This window comes from Sinocyclocheilus anshuiensis, unplaced genomic scaffold, assembly GCF_001515605.1.
Source record: "Sinocyclocheilus anshuiensis isolate Anshui unplaced genomic scaffold, SAMN03320099.WGS_v1.1 scaffold782, whole genome shotgun sequence".
In the NCBI taxonomy this organism is placed as follows: domain Eukaryota; kingdom Metazoa; phylum Chordata; class Actinopteri; order Cypriniformes; family Cyprinidae; genus Sinocyclocheilus; species Sinocyclocheilus anshuiensis.
The window spans coordinates 207,972-231,605 of NW_015546111.1; the positions used below are offsets into that span (position 1 = coordinate 207,972).

At 36.6% G+C, this 23,634-nt stretch overlaps 1 pseudogene; it reads right to left on the bottom strand.

The window, feature by feature from the left end:
- The window catches only part of LOC107700708 (collagen alpha-6(VI) chain-like), a 31,945-nt pseudogene extending 11,198 nt beyond the window's left edge, over positions 1–20,747 (bottom strand).
- Between the last annotated feature and the right edge of the window lie 2,887 nt (positions 20,748–23,634).

Below are 23,634 nucleotides of genomic sequence, written 5' to 3' on the forward strand. Positions count from 1 at the left end.
AGTGAGAGAGAGAGAGAGAGAGAGAGAGAGAGAGAGACGGAGAGAGAGAGAGAGAGACAGAGAGAGAGACGGAGAGAGAGAGATATATATATATATATAGAGAGAGAGAGAGAGAGAGATGGATGGATAGATACAGAATACAGAAAATAAAATGTCACTTTTTTATCGGATTAATCAAATAGATAAACAACAGTTGATTATAATTTTTAGTTGCAGCCCTAATATTTCTATTAATACACCTTGACATGTAAATGTAAATTGGCACCGTTAATGGTCAGTTGTTACTAAAATGAAATAATCTCCCCATACCTGAATGCCTGGGCCACCGATGTCACCTTTAGGACCGCGGGAGTTGTCTATTCCTGGATTTCCCTGATTATAATTAAATGGATTAACAGGGGTCAAACACTACTGGAAAATCTGCTGCATGTTCACTGTCCTTGCACCTGGTATTATTTCCCACCAGTGCCCCACAATTCACTATTTTGCTTCAAGACTCTAGGGACATTCTTTGCGACAAGAAACAATGTTAACCGCAAACCATTCCTTTGGAACAGAGTGAGCTGGGCAAATTACTGTATGCAATCTACTTGAATCTAATCTGAATATTTTTTTGAAATCAATGGAAATTAAAAATCACCATTCTAATGATAGTATGAATAGTGCTTTGTTACATTAAAGGATAATTTATTACGATTATAATGTATCTACTAACCGGATCTCCTCTCAGGCCTCGCTGCCCTGGGTTTCCAGGGTTTCCTCTGATACCTCTTGGACCCTGCGATTAAAGCACAATGAAGATCAGAGCACTAAAGAGAGACTGTGTCATGGTTGAGAGGTACAGAGAAGAACATATGTGATGGATTTTACTGGGCTGCCTGGATCTCCTCGCTCTCCTGGGCTTCCTGCTGCTCCTGTTACACCCTGAGAGGAACAAACAGATGTGGAATTTGTTTGACAACAGAAATGCATGACTGCCATATTGTAAAAATTCAGGGCAAACTAAATATTTTTAGATTTTTTTAACAAAATGTGACTAAAGTTTTGTGGGTGGTTGCCAGGCAATTGCTAGGTGTTTTTTTGGGGTGTTATTGGTGTTTGCTAGGCGGCTCCTTGGCCCTGTAAATGGTTACTACATAACTACGTTTTACATAAATTTATTATAATAGTTAGACTGCCTTAGGAAATATTATACAAATATTGTCACAAGTGGCTGAATATAAGTAGCTCAAGAAGATGAAGAGTACAACGAAATAGTCTTTAATTCAATAATCCACAGGAGATGGGGTATAAACACAGAACAAGGGAAACACCATGAAACATAGACAGACCATACATGTAACAGATATTATATATTTAATATAACTTTTATTTATTTTAGTTTGCATCATATCTATGTATCGGTCCTGGATAACTCACTGGATATTAGAAGTGCACCATCATTGTCTTACCCGTTCACCATTTACCCCATCTAAACGATCTTCTCCATCATCTCCCTATTAAAAAATAAGATTAAAAGAAACAGCGGTTACATTACTTTCATTAACAAGCCAAATGAAAGCGAATAGGAAAGGAGACAGGAACACAATTTATATGGAACCTCATAAAAACAACAAAAACCACAGGCTACAACAAACCTTTCCAGATGTCAATCAAAGACAGTAATCCAAACACAGATGGCGGATAGTAACTGCTGTCTGGTAATAATTAGGTAGACACTTGACGCATACAGCTATCTTCACGTTATCTCGCTCGCTCTCTAGAGCTTAAATGACTATGTGAACTTCAGATGTCTGTGTACAGATACTTATGGATGTACTCACATTGTCACCTCTGTAGCCTCTGCCACCCTGAAGAAGAACAAATAAACACCGGAAAATAAATATTGCAGTGTTTCAGCACTAAAAGCCACATTTAAAACTTAGTAAGAAAACATATAGCACTGCATGTTACCTTTATGCCTCTTCTTCCAATGCATCCCTGATGTCCTCGAGTTCCATTCAAACCAGGAAGCCCTCTCTCACCCTGAAACACACATGTATAGCACATGAAAGTCATAGGACATTAGTATTTTAGTATATTCAGTATATACTCAGGTATTCAGTGTTACAGTGTATTTTTGTGCAAAAAGAGTTTTACACAAAAATGAATAGTACTTTCAAACTAATGCAGTACCATTCAAAAGCTTGAGGTCATGGTTTTTAAATAAGTTTCTTATGCTCGCCAAGTCTACATTTATTTGATCAAAAATGCAGTAAAAAATTGTAATATTGTGAAATATTACAGTTTAACATTACGGTTTCTATATTAATATATTTTCAAATAGAATTTATTTCTGTGATGGCAAAGCTGAATTTTCAGCATCAGTTACTCCAGTCTTCAGTGTCACATGATCCTTCAGAAATCATTTAATATTCTGATTTGTTATTATTATCAATCAAATGTCATAAAGCAAGGCCAGACACAACGGGTAAGTGAAAGACAGGATGGTTTATTGATACAAGAGGTGGATGAGTGGAACGGGTTAGGTTAAGGCAGGTGAGTGTCAACAGAGTGAATGATTCCAGGGTTCTTATCTGAGTTCTGAGGGTGAGTGTCTGATGCCGGTTTCGTGGGAGATCGTGGAACAGCTTCCAAGGAGTCGTTGGAGGATCGCGGGAGAACCAGAAGGTAAGTCTTTCTAGGAGAATATCGTATAGAGAGTCCAAAACAGTCCATAGGAGAGAACGGTAGACCGGACAGTGAGTGACTGTGATGTGTGTGTATTTGTAGTGTGCCTTGATTGGTGACAGCAGGTGCGGGTGATCAGAACTCAGCTGTGATGAATCCCTGACATTACCCCCTCCCCCCTCCAGGGGCGGCTCCTGACACCCTCATGCGGCGACGGGGGAGGCCACGGCTTCTGGGTGCGGGGAGACCAGGATGGGTGCGATGGAAGTCCTCTAGAAGCAACGGGTCCAGAATGTCGTCCCTGGCTCCATAACCATCCCAGTCTACTAGATACTCCAGCCGACCACCCCGTCGCCGCGAGTCCAGGATGTCTCGGACCAGTATGGCGGCAATCCTATGCCATTAATATTAATAACCGAGCGCACCACTGATGCTGGCGTGCGCGGTAAATAACTTCCGCGAGAGGAAAACAGATTTACACGCGAGGAAACGGGACCCCGCGAGCTCATTTCAAACCCTCGCGCGCGTGACATGTCCTCTGCGCGCAATACAAGCCCTCGCGCGCCAAACTGTTGTGCCACTTAATATCTTACTGACCCCTAAACTTTTACTGATAGTGTGTTTAAATAGTACATTCGTATGAGATGATGACTACAGTCATATCATTAGCCAAGAAAAAGTTGTTTTATTCTACATTTAATCAAGTAAGGTGTAATGAATTTCCTTTTTTGCTTTTATTTTCTTCATTTTTCAACATTTTCTTCTGTAAAGCTGAACAATGTGTATTGTAAACTCGCTATCAAATAAAATACAAAAAGACTGTTTTTGCAATGGATTAAAACAGTTCTTGGTAACCAAAAACTTAGTAACTTGGTAACCAATTTGCAATGGCTTAAAAAAGTTCTTGGTAACCAAAAACCAGTCCAAGACTATCATCGTGTCAAGCCAGGGCAACAGTTTAACATTATTACAACAAACTGTGTTACAAACACTACAAAACACAATGCAAACACTACAAACAAAAATACATTTAAACAAATAAAAACAAATGTAAATTGAAGAACTTACATGTCCTCCTTCTTCTCCAGGGAAACCAGGAAGTCCCATCAGTCCAGGTGACCCCTGATCAGCAGTACAGTGACAAATTAAACACTTACTGTATCTCCATTTTCAAATATTGTTCAGTAAATCTTAAATCATAAATCTAATGACCTTAATCCCCAGGGGACCATAATTTCCACGTGCTCCCTCATGACCGGTGCATTTACACATCACATTACAGCACTCCCTTGAGGCAACTGTATCCTGTGGATTGGAAAAAAAAGTGTGAGCGCGAGAAACACTTGAAGGAAGACGTTTTATGTTATGAACTGACTGTTGACACGTTGAACCAAGCACTTGACATCCTGACATCTTTCTTCAGCATTCTTTAAAAACTTACAGCTGTTTCCCTTCCTCTTAGAGAGCCTCACACTACTTCCCACAGGAAGCCATTTATTTACACAGCAGTCAAAACACCGTTGTGATCCCTAAGGCAAACCATTTGGCAGCTAATGTACTTCAAATATACAATGTACTTGCATGTGACAAATAAGGCCTGAAAATTCTCATAGCACCAAAATTATGAAATATAGATTGCCTCATTGCCATGATCTGATTTTCTCAAAGTCTCATCCTTTTGTCTATGATTTGGTGATTTAAATTAACTTACAATTTCTTTCTGCATGACACTGGCCACATTCTGAATGCCGATAGAGAGAAGCTGCTTATAGTGCATCCCTCGACCAAACTCCAGCCTCTGTAGGTCAGCAGTGCTTTTAAATCCTTCTAGCGCCACAGTCATCAGAGCTTTTACACCTGTGAATGTCACAAAGGGAGTCTTAGTAAACGGAAAAATGTAATTGGCATATTCAACCTCCTTTGATTTGAAGCAGGCACATCTGTAACTGTAACTGCACAGTATGAAGTTGTTTTTGTTGAAAAGCTATTGAACAAAGTGCAGGTTTTTAAAGAAATTTGTTGTTGTTTAGTCATTGCACCACTCGTCCTGAGGCTGTTGACGGCAAGCAGAAGGTCCTCAACAGGCTCATCCAACCCGTCTGTAAAGATGATCAGCACCTAAAACGAGAAATCAAAGAAAAAAAAAATTTTCTCTAATGAAAGGACAAGTTTAGACCAACATGAATACTTGATGGTTCATGCTGGTTTATGGCGGTCAGTGCTGGTTCAGTGCTGGTCTAACTGGTGGATCAGCATAGCAAATCAATCAATCAATCATTCAAACAATCAATCAATCAATCAATCAATCATCATGCATACATCTATCTGATGTATTTTTCAGAGGGGCTGGTTTGGTAACTGCTGTTCTCACCTTTACATAATAATTTGAAGCTCTGAACTTGTCTTCAAAAGAGCGTAGAAGCTGGGCGTTGAATTTCAGAGACTGTGAAGTCTGAAGTGCCATCACTTTTTTTACCACACATTCATCGTACTCTTTGAAGGAAAAGTCATCCAGCATATTTCCATTAGCATCAACCAGTCGGAGGCCTACATTGGTGTTGGGGGTTGGGCTGCGGACACAGCACAGGTTGTGCACAACTGAAACGTACCGGATGATCTCGAGAAGGTAGGACTGCAGCTTTTTCTGGCCTCTAAAGATTGACTGAGGACTTGAGCTGGTGCGCGAGTTATCAAATCCGATGCCAATGTCAATAGAGCAACCTAAATAAAGAGAAACAGAATTTATATGTGATAAATTAAATGCTTTCAATGTTCTAATCACAACAATATGTATAACTGAATAAATATATGCATATATGAATAATTATTTCATGCTAAAGATAATAAATGGCTGATATTTAAATTCTATCCTATTTTGCCTAACTTAATTAAAAGTAAAATTAAAAAAAAAAAATCAATCATTTTAAATGCTACAAGTTAATTAAGGCATCAGAACATTTTAATGTGCAATATGAATAATCTACATTTAGAGATTTGCTAGATTTAATTTAACAGTAAATAATTAGTTAAATCATTGATGTTAATAAAGATTTACTTTAAGTGAGAGTTAGATGATGAGTAAAATCTGGGAAATTAACAATTAATTATAACAATTAAATATTCAATATCAAACAAATCTGATAAATAAATTTTAAAAAAAGTCTAATATCGGCCAATAACCAATATGGTACAAATATACTGTGGATTCCTAATTCGGTGTTACTCTTAAAGGTATATAATTTTATTTTCAGTTCTACAATTTAATATCACACATAAATGGTACTTCTACTCACTTGGCTCCTGACTTGGAGGAACACAAATGGCATAAACAAATGTTGCTGTTGTCAGATTAAGGTAGTTGAAGTTTTGCACTTTGAATAACCTATCTGGTGACCCAGCAATATAGCTGAGCTGTGGCATCGAGATGTCTCCGATTCCAATCACAAAAATTTGAATTTGCAGGCGTCTGAGATAATCGGCTGCTTCGTTCACACTGTCTGATGAAACGCCATCAGTGATAAGTACAAGATTTTGCGGTACGCTGCTCTGTCTGCGACTCCCTTTGCTCTCCTCGAAGAATTCCACAACGTTACGCAGAGCTTTTCCAATTTTTGTCCCTTCTTTAATTTGCGTGATTTGTCGAATTGCTGATTTCACCCCCTCCGTATCGTTATACTCATTTAAGTAGAACTCCTTCTGATATAAGCTGCTGAACTGGGCTATACCAATTCTGTAAGGTTCTGGAGAAATACGGAGCTGGTTCATAACATTTAGCAAGAAAGCAATCATGGTTCTCCATGACTCCTCGCTGATGCTTTCAGATCCATCAATCAGAAACACCAGGTCGGCTAACTCTTTCTGGCATTCTGCAAGACAGAACAATCAAACTGAGACAAGCCAATTCTGATCATGTTGATAAATCTGAGATCTAAATCAAGAAGTCATTCTGAAGCAAATTCTTTTACCTGGTTTGGTTGCATTGCAAAGCACACTGGAGATGTTCGTCTGCAGTGTTTGAAGACCCACGTAATTATCAACGTGGAAGATTTTGTTTTTGTTCATGGTAATCATCTCCAGCTCACTCTCTTTAGCTCTAGCCACTCCAATTCCATACACATCTATATCTTTGTCCGCAAACTCATCAGCCCGTGCACGCAAGTTTTCTCGGTCTCTAGCATCACCATCCGTAATTATGAACAGCATTTGAGGGATGTCCTGTTTCTGGCGCCCACCATTCTCTTCATTAAAGTAATTGAGCGAGTATCCCAGAGCCTTAGCCGTGTTGTCATTTCCAGGTGGGGACTTCAAGGTTTTTATGGCTTCCACTACCTGACGTTTATTGTTGTACTGGTTTAAAGAGAACTGATTTGGAGTGCCTGAGTAGACAATAACGCCAATGCGAATTAGATTGTCTCCAATCTGTGTGCTGTTCACCACGGAAATTAAAAAGGTTTTAATGTTTCAAACTCTTGAATACGAATCCGTCTGGTGCACTGCACCAAGAAGATCACATCAGCCAATTGCGTGCTTGGACAACCTACAAGTACAATGAGAAAAGGTTTATTAATATTACATTAAAAAAATCATGTCCTCCAAGACTAGCTTAAACCAGCCTAAAAATCCCAGGCTGGTCTAAGATGGTTTATTCTAGCAATTTTGTTCACAGCAAAACTTTGTAGTCAACCAACATGGTTGCATTTGAGTAATTTTAAATGGGTGTCTAACAGGATGCAGAATTGCAATTCAAATAAGAATTCAATTAAGTAGAATTGATCAATTCAACTAAAATAAGTATATAATTTTTAACTAAAAAAGGAAGGTTCATTAAACTAAACGTTGAAAGATGGTTTGACAATCTCTTAAAGCAAAATTATTTGCAAAAATCAAGCGTAGCGTTAGTTCTGGCAGGTCACGTTAGTCAAGCTCGCATCAGCTGACTTTCAGCTGATCCCCATCTACCTATGGGAATACGACACCTATCTAAGCATTCATATATAAGGCCCCTCAGTATTATCAGCAGTTTTCGCATTGCTCAATAGCTAATTACCCTCCTCCATCCCCAACTCCTCCTCTGTCAGTCGGGATTCAGCCTTCTGATTCTCCTTTGAATCAGACTAATTCTAAAATGTGTACATAAAATTATTGAACTTTAACAATATCTGCAATACATTTATGTTGGTTCTGTTCTGTTTACCCTGGGGGGTTATTGCTGCTCTCCCTGCTCTCATCCATGCTAGGCTGCATGGATGCGCAGGGAGTTCTTGCCCAGAACAGAACCATACCGCCAATCCAAACTGTATGCTAATTATCAATCATCTTTGACGATAGTGGTCCTGACAGAACTGACCTTTTAAATTTAAATTTACCAAGGGTGAAAACCCCTTCATTTACCAAAATGCCATTACCTGTTGAATTTCTTGGAAATATAAATCAGTAAATTCAACTTTCTGTCAGTCCAATTCAACTTCCTGCGGAATTCACAATTCAACTCATGAAACTAAAGAGAGAAATTCAAAATTTTGCCAAACCCTAAATAAACAACATCCGAAACACAAAGCTGATCTTTTCAACAGGGTTGTGCTGAAAACGTGGCATACAGGAACATTTTTAGGAACGTTTAGGATTCACCTGTTTCAGGGCTGCAGAGCTTGAATTGGAGGTTTTTGTCAATGGACTGAAGTGCATCAAAATCCCTCTCCACGTATACTTTATCTCGAGTTCCACTGATCTCCCACAGCTGTGTAGTGTTTACACTGCCCACACCTATTGAGAAGATGGTGACACCCTTCTCTCTGATGGCCTTGGCAGGCGCAGTGACAGCATCATGAGCTTCCCCATCTGTGATAACTACGAGGAACTGTGGAACATTAGGCCGACCGCCATTGGATTTGTCAAAATATTTTGAAATGAATGAGAGCGCTTTCCCTGTGTATGTGTTTCCTGTTAGCTGTATAATGCTGTTGATCGCTTCCTCTACTTCATCTTTGTTGTAGAACCTATTCAGTGGAAACTGCTCCCGTGGATTATCGCTGAACTGGACCACCCCAATGTGCACATTATCTTCTCCAATGACGGTACCATTCACGACTTTGGTAATAAATGTCTTCATTGATGTAAAGTCTAGGCTGTAAATGCTAGAAGAGCCATCAATCAAAAACATGATATCTGCCACTTTGTTCTTGCAGGCTAAAGAAAGCAGAAAAAATCCAGCAAATATATCTAACATATTTAAAATTAAAAATACAATCTTTAAGCTACACTACCATCCAAAATTTTGTGGTTGATAGGATGTTTTTTAATGTTTTTAATCACTTAAAAACAGTAATATTGTGAAGCTAATTTCAAATGAATGCTAACTATTTTATTCACATTTATTCATGTTACAGCAAAGTTTCATTTTCAGAAGCCATTACTTGAGTCTTCAGTTTTACAAGATACTTCAGAAATCATTCTAATATGCTGATTTGGTGCTCAAGAAACATTTATTATCATTATTAATTTTGAGAACAATTGTGTTGCATAAAAGTTTCATGGAAACTCAGATTGTTTCCCCTCAGATTCTTTGATGTACAAAAGGTTCAAAAGAACAGCATTTATTTGAAAAAGAAATCTTTTGTAATATTATAAATATTATTGTCACACCAATTAACTGAGTCCGGTGTTAAATAAAAGTATTAATTTCTATCAAAAAAGAAAAAAAAAACTTACTGACCTCAAAATTTTGAATGGTAGTATAGCCTTTTAATGTTTTTAAGTTTGTCAAAAATGTGTCTCGTTTTAAACCAGACAAAAACATGCCATTTTTGCAGTATATGTATCATTGATTAGTCTTACCCTCTTGTGAACAAATATCTGTGACAATTTCGTTCTTGAGGGCATTCAGAGCATCGTAGTTGCTCACATAGAACTGCTTAGTTGTGTCAGCCGTCATCTTCAAGAGCTCATCCTGGTTAGCATCCCTTACTCCAATGGCATAGACCGAAACACCTTGAATCCTCAGCTCTGCCGCTGGTTCGCTCACCTCATCTTGGGATTCCTTATCAGTAATGATAATGAGAATCTCCTGCACCTTAGCTGAACGGGATGCTTTTGCCTGACTAAAGAGATTGCCCACATAAGTTAGTGCTTTGCCTGTCTCTGTACCTCCATAGGGCTGATTGATGTTATTCACAGCTGCTTCTAAGGAGACTCTGTTTTTGTGCTCCGTCAGGCTGAACTGTAGAGTCGGATCATGCTCAATTTTCACAACTCCAACACGAACTCGATTGGGTCCAATGTTAAATAATTGCAGGAAGTCTAGAATAAATTTCTTCACGTCTTCGAAGTCGGCGCGAGTGCTGCTAGAGTGGTCCAACAGGAAATATATATCGGCTTCTTCTGTGTTCACGCATCCTAAAAGTGAGGATTGAATTACAAGTACAAGAAATTATAAGGGGAAACCGAAGGTAACATACTGAAAGCATAAGATATTCAGCACAAGCTCTTTAGGTTAAGTGTATTATGATATTAATCATATCATTATTTTATTTCTCTGAGTCTCCTTTTACCATTACATAAATGGTTGACATTTTCATCAAAAATTATGAGGTAAAACAAATCATTCTGACTTTAACTACTCCTTTTAACTAATTTATCAAATTTATCAATCAATTACTTGAGTTAATATGTAATCCCTCAACAATATAGGAAGTTAATGATGCTTTTTTAACTCTTTTAACTCATTGCCTACATTGTTTGTTGCTTTTACCTTGTTTTAGGATGAATCTATTGTTCTTGTCAAAACCTCTATCGACCACAACCTTACAAAGGCTCTTTCTTAGGCTTTTCTCCAGCGATGTAAGCATCTGAAAACTATCCACATTGAACACAAACTGCCGTTCAGGGTAAGATCCTATTTTTTGGAGCTCCTCCATACTAGCATTCTTCACCCCGAGGGCATATACAGTGACCCCTGAGCGCCTCAGCTCAGCAGCTGGGACGGTGACATCATCTTGTGACTTGCCATCAGTGATGACAACAGCAATCTGCTTAACACCGACAGCTTTCCTGCTGCCCCTCGTCTTAGTAAAGAGATTGTCCTTAGCAAACTTCAGGGCTGCACCTGTTGAGGTTTCTCCCCCTCTGTATGGTAGGATTTTAATATAGTTCAGAATATCACTCTTGATAACGAAAGTGTCCAAGTAGAATTCAGCACTGGGTCTGTCATTGTAAAGAATCATTCCCACCCTCACACTGTCAGACTTCACCTCGAGGCCACTTATTGTGCGGTGGAGGAAACGTTTCACTAGATCAAAGTTGCTTCTCGTGATACTACCCGATTCGTCCACAATAAACACAACATCTGCCACTTGGGCTGAACTGCAATCTGTTCAAAGACAATAAAAATACATTAATATAGATTATCAAGTGAAAAATAGTGTGGCAAAATTTAACAGTAACAGAAAATGTCATTATCACCAAATTATACATAATATTAAAATTATATTTTTATATTACAGTGTACACTGCATGGATTTTTAATCAAATAAGGTACTATTGGATTTCATTCATGTTTCGCTGGCTCTCATTTATTTTGCTAAACAAGACAACAATATTAGTCTCTCTGCTGCCCCCATCAGCTCTGGAGTACAAATGGTGTTTATGAGATGACTAATATGCAACATATGTTAACATTTTCTGAAAATTATGTTTATTATTTGGTTGAATTGCAAAACATGGCTTGTCATGATCTCAACATGGAAGCCACCATGAGGGGGGAGGACCCACCTTACATAGAATAAAACAGCTTCAATGTCATCTTCAATCTGATTTTAATCAAAAACACTTCATATTTTGTGTGTCAGACTTACTTAATGCACCTTAAAGAACATATAACTCATAATGTGCTGTTATGTCTGTATTGTTTTAGTTATAATAAAGGCAAACTAACCTCCTGTAACATTGAAAACTTATTTTTCCTGAATTATTTTCGTGATGTCTGCAGCAACATCAATGATATTCTTGTCAACCTGGAAAGTCCGTAGCGTAGGTGAAAGGTAGTGTAAATCTGCTTCCAATCTGATATCAATAACGGTCACATCCTCGTTCTTCATTGTTCGTATGGCCCTCAGAGTGGAGTCGGAAGAGTTCCCTGTTCTCAGCACCAGCAGATACTGCTTGTAGCCTTTAGCAATTCTGCTGCCAGACGCCGTGTTAAGGAAGTGAGTACGAACATAATCTATGGTCTTTCCTAATTTTCGCTCTCCATTGGGCCTGGGCTCGAACCGATTTATGTACCCTCTGGCTTTTTCTGTTACTTTGTAGTCATTGAACAGGAACTCCTTGACGACGCTCTCGCCAAATTGAGCCAGTGCGATCTTATGAGATCCATCACCCACATTGAGCTGCACAGCCAGTAGGTTGAGAAGTTCCCTTATCTGCTGTGTTTCCCCTTGGGCCAAACTATCCACCAGGATAAATACATCAGCAAACTTTGGGGCAATGGCTGAAACGGACACAAAATGGAAATTGACCATTATTTTATATATTTGCACATATAAATACTTGAATATTCAATATATTACACAGTCACTGCTCACAAATAAACCAGTGATGATCTTTTCCTCAAGGTTAAGATAAAAGTCAATAACACAGAATGCTTTTAAAAACACAAAACAGGGCAGAACTTCTTTCAACTTGAGGCCCGCATTTTTAGAATACTTGGTCATATTCAAAACACTGTAAAAGATGTGAGACATGAGCATAACAAATATAAGTTTATTTTTTGGCTTTTTATATGTACTTAGCATGTGCATAGCCCAATACGCCACAGCTCTGATTTAAAAAGCATATGTACATGCACAAGACTTAATGATGATTCTTCAACATGCTTGATATGAATTTCAATTCTTTCTTATCGTTATGTATTTATTTACTGCTTTTGTGGGTGTGTGTGTGTATTATCAATATACAATAACACACAGTGAAGTGGTGATGTTAGTGACATCACTGATGTAAAGTATGTAATCATAATATCAGAGACCCTCTTCCTGAAAATCACACATGGTCACAGGAGACACATTTGAGACGTGCATTACTACCAGGTCAAACAACAACAAAAACCCCTATTATAAATGACAACAGCACAAAAAATTACTAAAACTTAACTAAAATTAAAATGAAAACGTAAAAAAAAAATTAAAAGCTAATTCAAAATATTAAGAATAAATATAATTGTACTAAAATAACACTGTTATCTCGCTTGACCACTTGTGATTGGATCACCAGAAACAGATTCAGATATCAGGTGTATACAGGCTTGTTGACTTATGAACAAAGTTTTAAAAACTCAATTTACCTTTCCCCTGATCCCTCATCAAGATGCACACTGTCTCCTTCATGGTGGTTGTTAGTCCTTGCAGTGCTTGGTAATTGTCTATATTAACCACAAAACGCTCAGGTGGGCTGTTGGCGATGGCCTTTAACTCTGTCATATTGGTTGGACCAACACCAATGGCAAAGATGATAATACCCATCTTTCGCAGATCTCCAGCAGATCCCTTTATATCATCGGCTGAGTCTCCGTCTGTGATCACCACAACAATCTGAGGCACTTTTTCATTGATACGGCTTCCACCCGCACTCGTGAAATAGTTGTCCTTAAGGAAATTCATGGCTTTTCCCATGTACGTGCCTCCTGTTCGGTATGGAAGGTTATCTATTTTCTTAAACAGCTCCGCTTTGTTTGCATAGTCCCCGATCAGAAACTCTTTGTGGGGATCGGTGCTGAACTGAGCAATGCCAACTTGTACCTTTTTCATGTCAATTTCCAAACCATCCACAAAAGTGTGCATGAACATCTTAACCTCCCGGATGTCTCGAGTACCGATGCTACTAGAACTATCCACAAGGAATACAATGTCGTATGGCGGGTTTTCATCCAGGCATCCTATCAATGAGTGTATAATAGACAACATGTGACAATCAAGACATAAGGGACAGAAATGACAGAAATATAGACTACTGTTCAAAATTTGGGGGTTGGTAGGATTTTTTAATGTTAAGTTTCTTATGTCATCATGGCTGCATTTCTTTGATTAAAAAAAAACACTTAAAACAGTAATTTTGTGAAATATTATTTTAATTTTATAATAACTGCTTTCTATTTTAATATATATTTTTCAAATGTAATTTATTCCTGTGATAGCAAAGCTGAATTTTCAGCAGCCATTACTCCAGTCTTCAGTTTCACCTGATCCTTCAGAAATCATTTTAATATGCTGTTTTGATGTTCAAGAAACATTTCTTATGATTATAAATGTTGAAAAGAGCTGTGCTGCTTAATATTTTTGTGGGAAACATGATATATTTTTTTCTGAATTTTTGATGAATAGAAAGTTCAAAAGAATAGAATTTATTTGAAATAGATTTTTTTTTGTAACAATGCAAGTCTGTTCTGTCACTTTTGAAGCATTCTTCTTGCTGAAATATTAATTTTGTTTAAAAAAAAAGACCAAACATTTGAATGTAACTTTTGAAAACCACGATACAAACTATTACATATGTACAATAGAAAATTAAATAGTTGTTGGTCAAAAACACTAAACACTCATAACATTCAGCATCAATAGTATCAATAACTTTCATTTCATTTCATCTGTGGGCTTTGGGCCATGTTAAAATAAAAGTCCATGTGACCCTGGACCACAAAACCAGTCTTAAATGTCAATTTTTCAAAATTGAGATGTATACATCATCTGAAAGCTGAATAAATAAGCTTTCCATTGATGTATGGTTAATAAATAAGCTTTCTATTGATGTGTGGTTTGTTAGGATAGGACAATATTTGGTCGAGATACAACTATTTGAAAATCTGGAATCTGAGGAATCTGAGAAAATCGCCTTTAAAGTTATCCAAATTAAGTCCTTAGCAATGCATATTACTAATCAAAAATTAAGTTTTGATATATTTACGGTAGGAAATTTTCAAAATATCTTCATGGAACATGATCTTTACTTAATATCCTAATGATTTTTGGCATAAAAGAAAAATCTACAATTTTGACCCATACAATGTATTTTTGGCTATTGCTACAAATATACCCCAGCAACTTAAGACTGGTTTTGTGGTCCAGGGTCACATATTATTCAGTAAATTATTCATAGTCAGTAAATTGGTCATGTCAAGTATTTGTCTGGAAAGTGTTTACCTGTTTGCTGTTCAGTGCTTACAAGGAAACATGATATAATGATTAAACCAGAAAGAAACGCCTGTGTCTTCCCCATTGTCTGAACACGTCCCTAAGACCTTAACAGAAAAAAACAGAAATAATTTTTGCATGATAATTCTAATAAATTTAGTATCACCTGATACTAAACCTAACTTGACCCCTAACTTGAGCAAATGTGAAAATGTGAAAAAAAAAAAAAAAATCAAAGTCAAAGAAATATATCAATATACAATTATTCCTAAAAATACATAATTTTAAAACAAGGAACAATTAATACAATAACATTAGTAAAGAATGATTATACTTATAGGTTATTTTGAATAATATGTTTAAATGTGATTTGATTTATGGGATAGATAAATAAATACTATGTGATATATACTCACAGATCACTAATAAAGACAAATTCTTCTGATTCACTCAAAAAAATATTCAGGGGATCTGTTAACACAACTTAAACAAATGCATGGTTGCAAGTTAAAAATTCAGATTGAATAATTTAATTAAACCTTTTAGTTGCAAACATTATTTTGTTGAGCTCAGTTGACATAATAATGTTGCTTAATGCGTGACATGCTTAATGTTGCTTAACTTAATGTTGTGCGTAATTTAAACTCAAATGTCTTTAAAAAATTAAGTTGTAGTAACTCAATAAAATTGTCTTGTTAACTTTGGAAATTTGGTTTCCAGCATGCTTTCCATAGGACTGCATAAGGAGAATAAATGTTGAAATTAATTGCTATTTTACGTGTTTTTTAGTGAAGGGAAAGACCTGTTAGTGTTCATGATTGTCATTTCTGTTATGCTGAAGTTTTTGTGGTTACCATTGTGTTGAAGAGTAGACCACATGAAGGTAAACACTACATTGACTCTATCAGCAATGAGTTTGTGTTACAATGTGCAATGTCTTTATGTTATTGTTTATGTCAATTATTAAGTTCTTCTAACTCAGTGTAGTTTGTTGGTTGAACTTAATTTTATTAGAAGTTTTCATAACACAAAAATATTGATGCGAACTGTTGCGTTAATTTTTTTGTTGAGCCAACACATTATTTTTTAGAGTGTTGAATAAATCACACAATTGTTGATGTTCAGATAAAAATTAATAAAAAAATAGCAATTTAGTATATGTGCTAAAATGAGTCTGCTTGTCCGTTTGTCTACTATACAAATGAACTAAAAACATAACAATGTCCTAATAAAGGATCTACAGTGAGGCAAACAAAAGTGTTTATTTTTTCCTGTTAAGACTTGTGTTGGAATGACAGCATAGAGCATGTTTCACACACAGAGCAGCTGTGAAATTTAAGGTCAACCGAGGGCCTGTCTAAACCCTCGAGCTCTCATAGCCCAAGACCCCAACTCTTTCATGTGGTGAGAAGAAATGAATACCAATCTGTTCCTGGAATGAACAACACAACCTCTAAAAGACTGGACCCAACAACCACATAAATGTTGGATTCCCATAGTCCCATGTAACGTTTTCAGTTGCTAAGATTTTGTTTTATTCTGAAGAAAAATGCAATAAATGTTCAGATCATTCCTATCCTTTCTGTGAAGCCACACTCTGAATTCAGATGGATCGTTTGCAAACAGGTTTCAAACATTGCCCATGTCTGCCATTAATCAAATAACACATATATATCCAAGATGTAGATGAGATTATTTTTTTCATCGTAACAGATTTGGAGAAATGTAGCATTACATCACTTGCTTTCCAATGAATCATCTGCAGTGAATGGGTGCCGTCAGAATGAGAGTCCAAATAGCTGATAAAAACATCACAATAATCCACAAGTAATCCACACGACTCCAGTCCATCAATTAAGTTACTAAAATATGAGTCCTATCCATAATATTGCTTTATCCAGTGAAAAAGTTGTCTCATCTGAATCAGGAGAGAAATATGCACAAATTAATGGAGGAATGAGGAAAAGACATTCTGATGGCACCCATTCACAGCAGAGGATCAATTGGTGAGCAATTAATGCTAAATTTCCCCAAATATGTTCCAATGAAGAAACAAACTCATGTACATCTTTTTGAGGGTGGGTACATTTTCAGCTCATTTTCATTTTGGGGTGAACTATTCCTTTATCTCACACCATTGCTTAACTATTGGACTGGTCGGCATGGGAGAGAGAGATAAAGGGCAATATATTTTGTTGTTATTTTTCATTAATCAAATTCAGTCACATTCTACTTTCCCTTCCATGAGGCAATAGAAACATCTGCATCTACTTGCTTCTCTCTATTAATTTGAGAGGTACAAAATCTACAAATGTCCTATGCATAGAAAGTTACACATGTGCCCATTGTCCCAAAGTAGGAGCTCAAAGGAAATCACATCTAATCTGTATTCTGCTCCTTTGCTCTCATGCTTCAATTTCTACTGTAGAATCCCACATGAGAGACACATGGAGCCTATATCTGTCTCAGGCACTCTAACAGAACAACTTGCTCTATTACAAAATTATTTCTAACACAACTCTTTCATTAAGACGGCTTTCCAAACACAGCCATTGACAAGCTTTTATGTCTTGTGTTTCACAATGCTGTTACTTCCTATCAGGGCCGTTTCTAGGCATAGGCGAGCTAGGCGGTCGCCTAGGGCGCCAATGAGCGCACGTACTGGCACTTTTAGCAGGGTTGTGATAAAGAGTGGCACGGTCACCCTGAAATATGACTGCCCCACTGGATCCCCCAACATTATTGGGCTAGAGTACTGTCAATCTGACGATGCCTGTATGCCACTAGATCAAAGTGCTGTCAATTGCTGCCTGATTGTTGCATGCAAAGTTTGCATTTGGTCAAATTGGCTAGAAACGGCCCTGCTTCCTATACAAGGAGTAGGCACACAGAGCATAAAGAGCAAGAAAGATTAATATTATATGTACTATTTTTTACTTTGTTGTTTGTTTCAATTGAAGTTATATGCATCTGCATCCCAAACAACTTCTTTCAGTAATCCTTCAGCATCACGCTGCCTGTTTAATTCATTTATGAGCTGCTCAGTTGAGCTGGACGCTGCAGTTGCTTTGATGTGGTCTGCTGTTCTTGAAACACTCTGCACTCAATATAAAGAAGAACAGATTTTAATTTAAAAAAATAGTTTTTTCAACACAGGAAAAAAAAAGATTAGTGATTTTGCTAGATGAATAAATCATTAAAATAATAACTCCGGACTTCAGTGTAACATGATCATTCAAAAATCATTCTAATATGCTGATCTGCTGCTCAAGAAACAATTCAATGTTTAAAACAATTGTGCTGCTGAATATTTTTGTGATATTAGGCAGTGATCTTTTTTTCAGGATTCTCTGCGCCGTATAGGGCTTAAATTAAACTTAATAAAAAAATATTTTTGACCCTAAACTTGTGTATGGCAGTATATATATAAACTATCAGATAGAATTTCATTTATTTTACTTGTTATTATTACTATTATTATCATTATTATTAACTTTTTTTTACTTTTATTTTAATTAAATCAGCAAAATAAGATCAGCACTTCTTTAGATTCCATCTCATCTTGTCATAGAATTGCTTGAATTCACTGCAAACTGTGGTAACCAGAATTTTATTCTTCCCCAGTCTGGGCCCCCTGAACAGCATATTGACTCAGGCCCCCTCCGTGATTGCGTTCTGGGGAGGGAGGGGGGGTCCCCATCAGCAAAAATCACGTTCCAGACCCCCTCTCCCTCATCAGGCCCTTGGAATCGTCCTAACCTTCACCCCCATTACCCCATGACCCCTGTCCCCAGTGCATGATGAAAGAAAATGGGCAGCCCACCCCTGTTCTATGCCATTAAGAATGTCAACAGTTTTGATAAAACAGATTTGAACAGAAAATCTAATAATATCCAAACCTACCAATGAGAGTTTTAAACCCTTAAGCCAGAACCAGCAGAGTAAAAAACTGTCATAAGGCCCATATGTTTAAGGGTAACAGGAAAGGTGGATCAAATAATGTGCACATGGAAGTAATTAAACTGTGAAGAGAGAGTTGACTGATTGAGAAAACCAAAACCAGAGGCCTGACATTTCACTTCAGTGAGGCAAATTTCAAGCTTGTTTCCTTCCGTATGATTTCAGAGGTCAGACAATGTTTGACACAAATATTAATACGACAACATATTAAATGAATAAAATACTCTGTAGATCATCTCATGACCATAACATTCCACGAATCGGAGCAACTGAAAGCCTTTAGACACAGCTCTTTAAGTTATGATTATTTTATTTCTTAATAGTAAATGACTGATTACAGCACAACTTTCTAATTTAATTCTAATAATTTACTGATTTTAAGTACGAAATTTATTTTGGGGATAGGTAACATGCCACTTGATCAGGCATCAGAAACCTTTGGCATGTTATGCCACCACTGGAATGTGGAAAATAAACATCGGCACACAAGCGATAAGGGAGACAGGAATATTATGCCATTATGTTATAGTAGTATAATATAAATTATAAGGATGACAGCACAGAGAATATAGCAAGAAAAATTCTAGTAGAAAAAAAAAATCCCAACCCCATGCACTCGATCTGACTCCAGTCATACAACCAGTTGCCTTCCTTATGGTGAAATCTGGACCTTTACTAGAATTGTATTCCACAGTGGCAAACATTCAAGTGCCGACAGATACCATGTGGCAATGCACAAGACATCCTTTAAAGTAAACAAATGCCTTTGATGCTCTCTTCTAATTACTCCCATTTATTTGACATATTGACCATGTCTATAAGACAGCTGCTTAATGATGTAGAGTAATTAATCCATGGTACCATGTTTTTTTGTATGATCAAGCATGATGACAGCATAGAACATATGGATCTGATCACCTCTAACTGGATCTCCAGATGTGCAATTATGTTGGCTTTTAAAATTCCTAAACCCAAGAGCATATTTTTGGCCTACATACACCAAATTAGCTAACTAACACCTTAGAAACCCTTCTGAGCACCTTAATTACCAATTCATTCTAGTCACCACTTAGACTAACAAGCCTTCAAAACAGAGTAGTTACCACATCTCTTTTGAAACTGACAAAATATTCCTGCTAGAAACGACCTCAATGACCTTCAGACTTTCAGTCAAGGCATTGTCAAGCCATTCAAGTTTTGTCTAGATAAAAATTCCATTCTGTTGGTTTGCCAGATATTCTAAAACTGTTCTTTCACTATTGTTTTAAGTGCAATTTAATCGCTGTAAAAATGATGGAATATATTTTGTATGCAAGGGGTTTGATTTTTTTTTAGTAAATATACAATTTTTTGGCTTCTCTATACTACTATTCACGTCATATATCAAGATAGTAGCTTTGCACACTTTTAAGAGACCTCAAAAAAAAAATACAATAATATAACGAAATAATTGCTATTTATATATGACTTGAAAAAATACATTAAATTAAAAAATGTAACTAAAATTGAATTTAAAAAAATTGTTTGTCAGAAAATGTGCATAACTATTTGCAGCTATGTGAAAAGAGACATGTTTAACTGCTAAAAATATCGCTATCGTCATTATAATAAAGTATATAACCCTAATAAATTAACACATTTTTAAACACCGTTTTAAATAAAATGCAAACAGAGAGAGCTTTACTTTGATATAAACCAGTTTCCAAATAGTTACTTCAAACTCTCATATTTCTAGCAGTGCTTAGTCCTCTCCAAACACTTCACACCCACGACAACCCCTCATATCTTATTATAAAAAACAACAACATCAATTTCCAGAAACAATGCAAGCAATACCTCTGCATGCAATAATTAAGCGCGTTTACTTACCTGTACATCTGTCGGAGCGCGAGACGACAATCCCACAGTACGAGCGCGTCTGTGCATAGACAGTGTGACCTCTCCTCACTGAACCCCCTCCCCCATGTATTTTGTTAATATCTACATCACGTTTTGAATATAGTTCAATGCATTTGGAAGATTGTATCGAAACAATATTCGTTTTATAGGGCTCATTACAAGAACTACAACCTTGTTAAACTTCTAATATTCACATTTGATTTTACCAAATATAAATATGCAACTGAAAATACAATTAAAGTAAATGCAATTGAAAGTAAAAAGATAATAGAAAATAAATATTAAAATAAATACATAATGTACAATATATATATATATATATATAAATCATTTTTTGTTATATAATTTTATGTTTTATATATTATAAAACATTTTTTTATATATAGCAATTGGTATTTTTTGGCTTGTAATCTATGTGTGTCAGCAAATCATGGTGAAGGACTTGTTTTAAAGCCCTTCAGTATATTCGACATCACTGCTCTTCAGAACTGTTGTGCATAGATTCAGCTTCATGCAATGAAAAACAACAAGAGTGATCTGTTAAGAATATTTAAGATCATTATTAGTATAATCCTCTTGACCTGTGACAAAATCTTGTCTTGCATGTTACTTGCACAGATGAACAGATGTAATATAATGTCTGGTGACACAATAATGAATGGATGATCTTGTCACCAGGGACCACATTTTTGTTAAATGAGAACACAGCCTTGCCTCTCACACTCCCCAACTTAAGCCATATATCTTGGGAACAATCCTAGACAGCCACACATGTGCCATCACCTTAAGCTGTGCGGACTTTAGTCAACTCCCAAATCCAGCCTTGGAATCAATCTTGAAGCAATGTAGAGTTCAACTCTGGTGTGACTAGATCAAAAAAAGTTCATGCATCCCTCATGAAAGATGTCAAAAAGACCTGACTGATTTTAATTTGTAATTTTGGCCACACTTTAACATTGCATGAGCAGTTGATGTAAATATGCTAGAAAACCAAAAAAGCTTTAAATAAATGTTTGCATACCCACTTTACTATCCCGTGTTAAAATCTTAACTCAGAACATACTCTTTCTGTAAGGTGAGAAGAGACATCTCCTACACATAGTCCACATACCATTGCATCCACTGCAGCTTGCTGTTTCAGGCAGCCCATTTACCTTTTTTTAATTAAAGGAATAATTCACCCTTAATAATAATAATAATAAATATTATTATTATTATTATTATTATTATTATTGTGAATTTTATTAATATTGTTTTTATCAGCTGTTTGAACTCTCATTCTGGCGGCACCCATTCACTGCAGAGGATCTACTGGTTAACAACTAGTGCAATGCTAAATTTATCCAAATATGTTCAGATGAATTAACAAACTCATCTGCATCTTGGATGGCCAGAGGATGAGTAAATTTTCATTTTTGGGTGAACTATTCCTTTGAACACTGGCAATAATAATCAGTTATTTCTAATAAATTCAAGAGAAATGTAAGTTCTTCAGACATTCTTTATAACTAGCAGACTCCCTTTTTGGCAGATGTTATTTTAAATACAACATCATGATTTCTCGGGCATTTATTCTTGGATTTTTGTCTTCTTCTGCAGAATGTGATGAAGATAAGTTGTAGTTTTATTTGGGAGTATATGCTTTGTATACTATAACAAATGCAGCTAATTATGCTGATTGCTAAATTTATTTATCATGGACATTCTGGGTGAATGAAAATACAAATGTTGACCGACTTGTCAGCATCAAGATTTAGGTTCTGTGAATTATCCCAATAGATGTGACAGAGAAAGCTAACCAGAATAGGGAACATTATGCAGAATAGGCCAGGCAAGTAGGCTGTTCAGATTTGTTTTGGTCTGTGGGATATTGTTTGTGGTTTAGTCTATGGGTTTAGTGTTCATATCATTACAAAGCCATTATGAAGTCAAGTGCTTATCCAAATGTATGACTTAAGAACATTATTATTTCTGCTTCAAAAAACAAGAGTATTTATCTTTGAAAGTGCATGCAATTTCCTGTTTGTTTTTATCTGTTATATAACTCAACTTTCTAGGTGTCTGTGGAAAGAACTGTTGTTCCAGGATCAAAAAAAGAGACTGGGACGTGTCTTATATAAATCCATTCATGTTAGAGTGTTCCAATGACATGGACAATAAGGATGTCTTCCTCAGAAATTCCTTGAAACTAGCAGGGTTAATTTTCATTGTTTCAAATCTGGAAAGAAAAAAAACATGTAAATCATGCCATGGCACTAACAAGGTCATTGGCTCAGTGCATACTGAAAACAAAATATACCTTCAAAGCATTTTAAATTGTATATTTGTATGCATTTGTAATCATGAACAAATGCAACATTCATGATTCTCCTCCTCAATGACACTAATACTTCATCAATAGATAAAGCATGTCAGTGAAAACAGTTTAACAGATAATGGTGTGCAAAAAAGCATTACCTTTTTGATGTGTACTAACTTCTCTCGTTAATGTGGCATTGGTCATATGTAAGTCATATAGCTGGCTGATTGCATATTTCCCTTTCAAGGGAACTTCGAACTGCGTCCTCTAGGGGTCGCCATGGGGAACACCTCGTCGTGACCCGTGTCTGAAGCATACATTCAAAAAACACCAACAACACGTTGGCCGGCGACAGCCCATGACGTCACTACCGGTGCGACTATTAGTATAAATAGGCGCCGGGAGAACATGTCATTCTCTTCTTCGTCTTCACTGACTGTTTTGTTTGAAGCGTGCATTTGAACGCGGTAAGAGCGATCTCTATCCTATTGTTATGGCGAGCACTAGCAGAACGTTTAGAGGATGTGTGCATCCGTGTCGTCGCTATTTGACACCTGATGACACACACGATCTCTGCGTTTTTTGTTTGGGCGAGGAGCACGCACGCGATGTCCTTGAGGGGGCAAT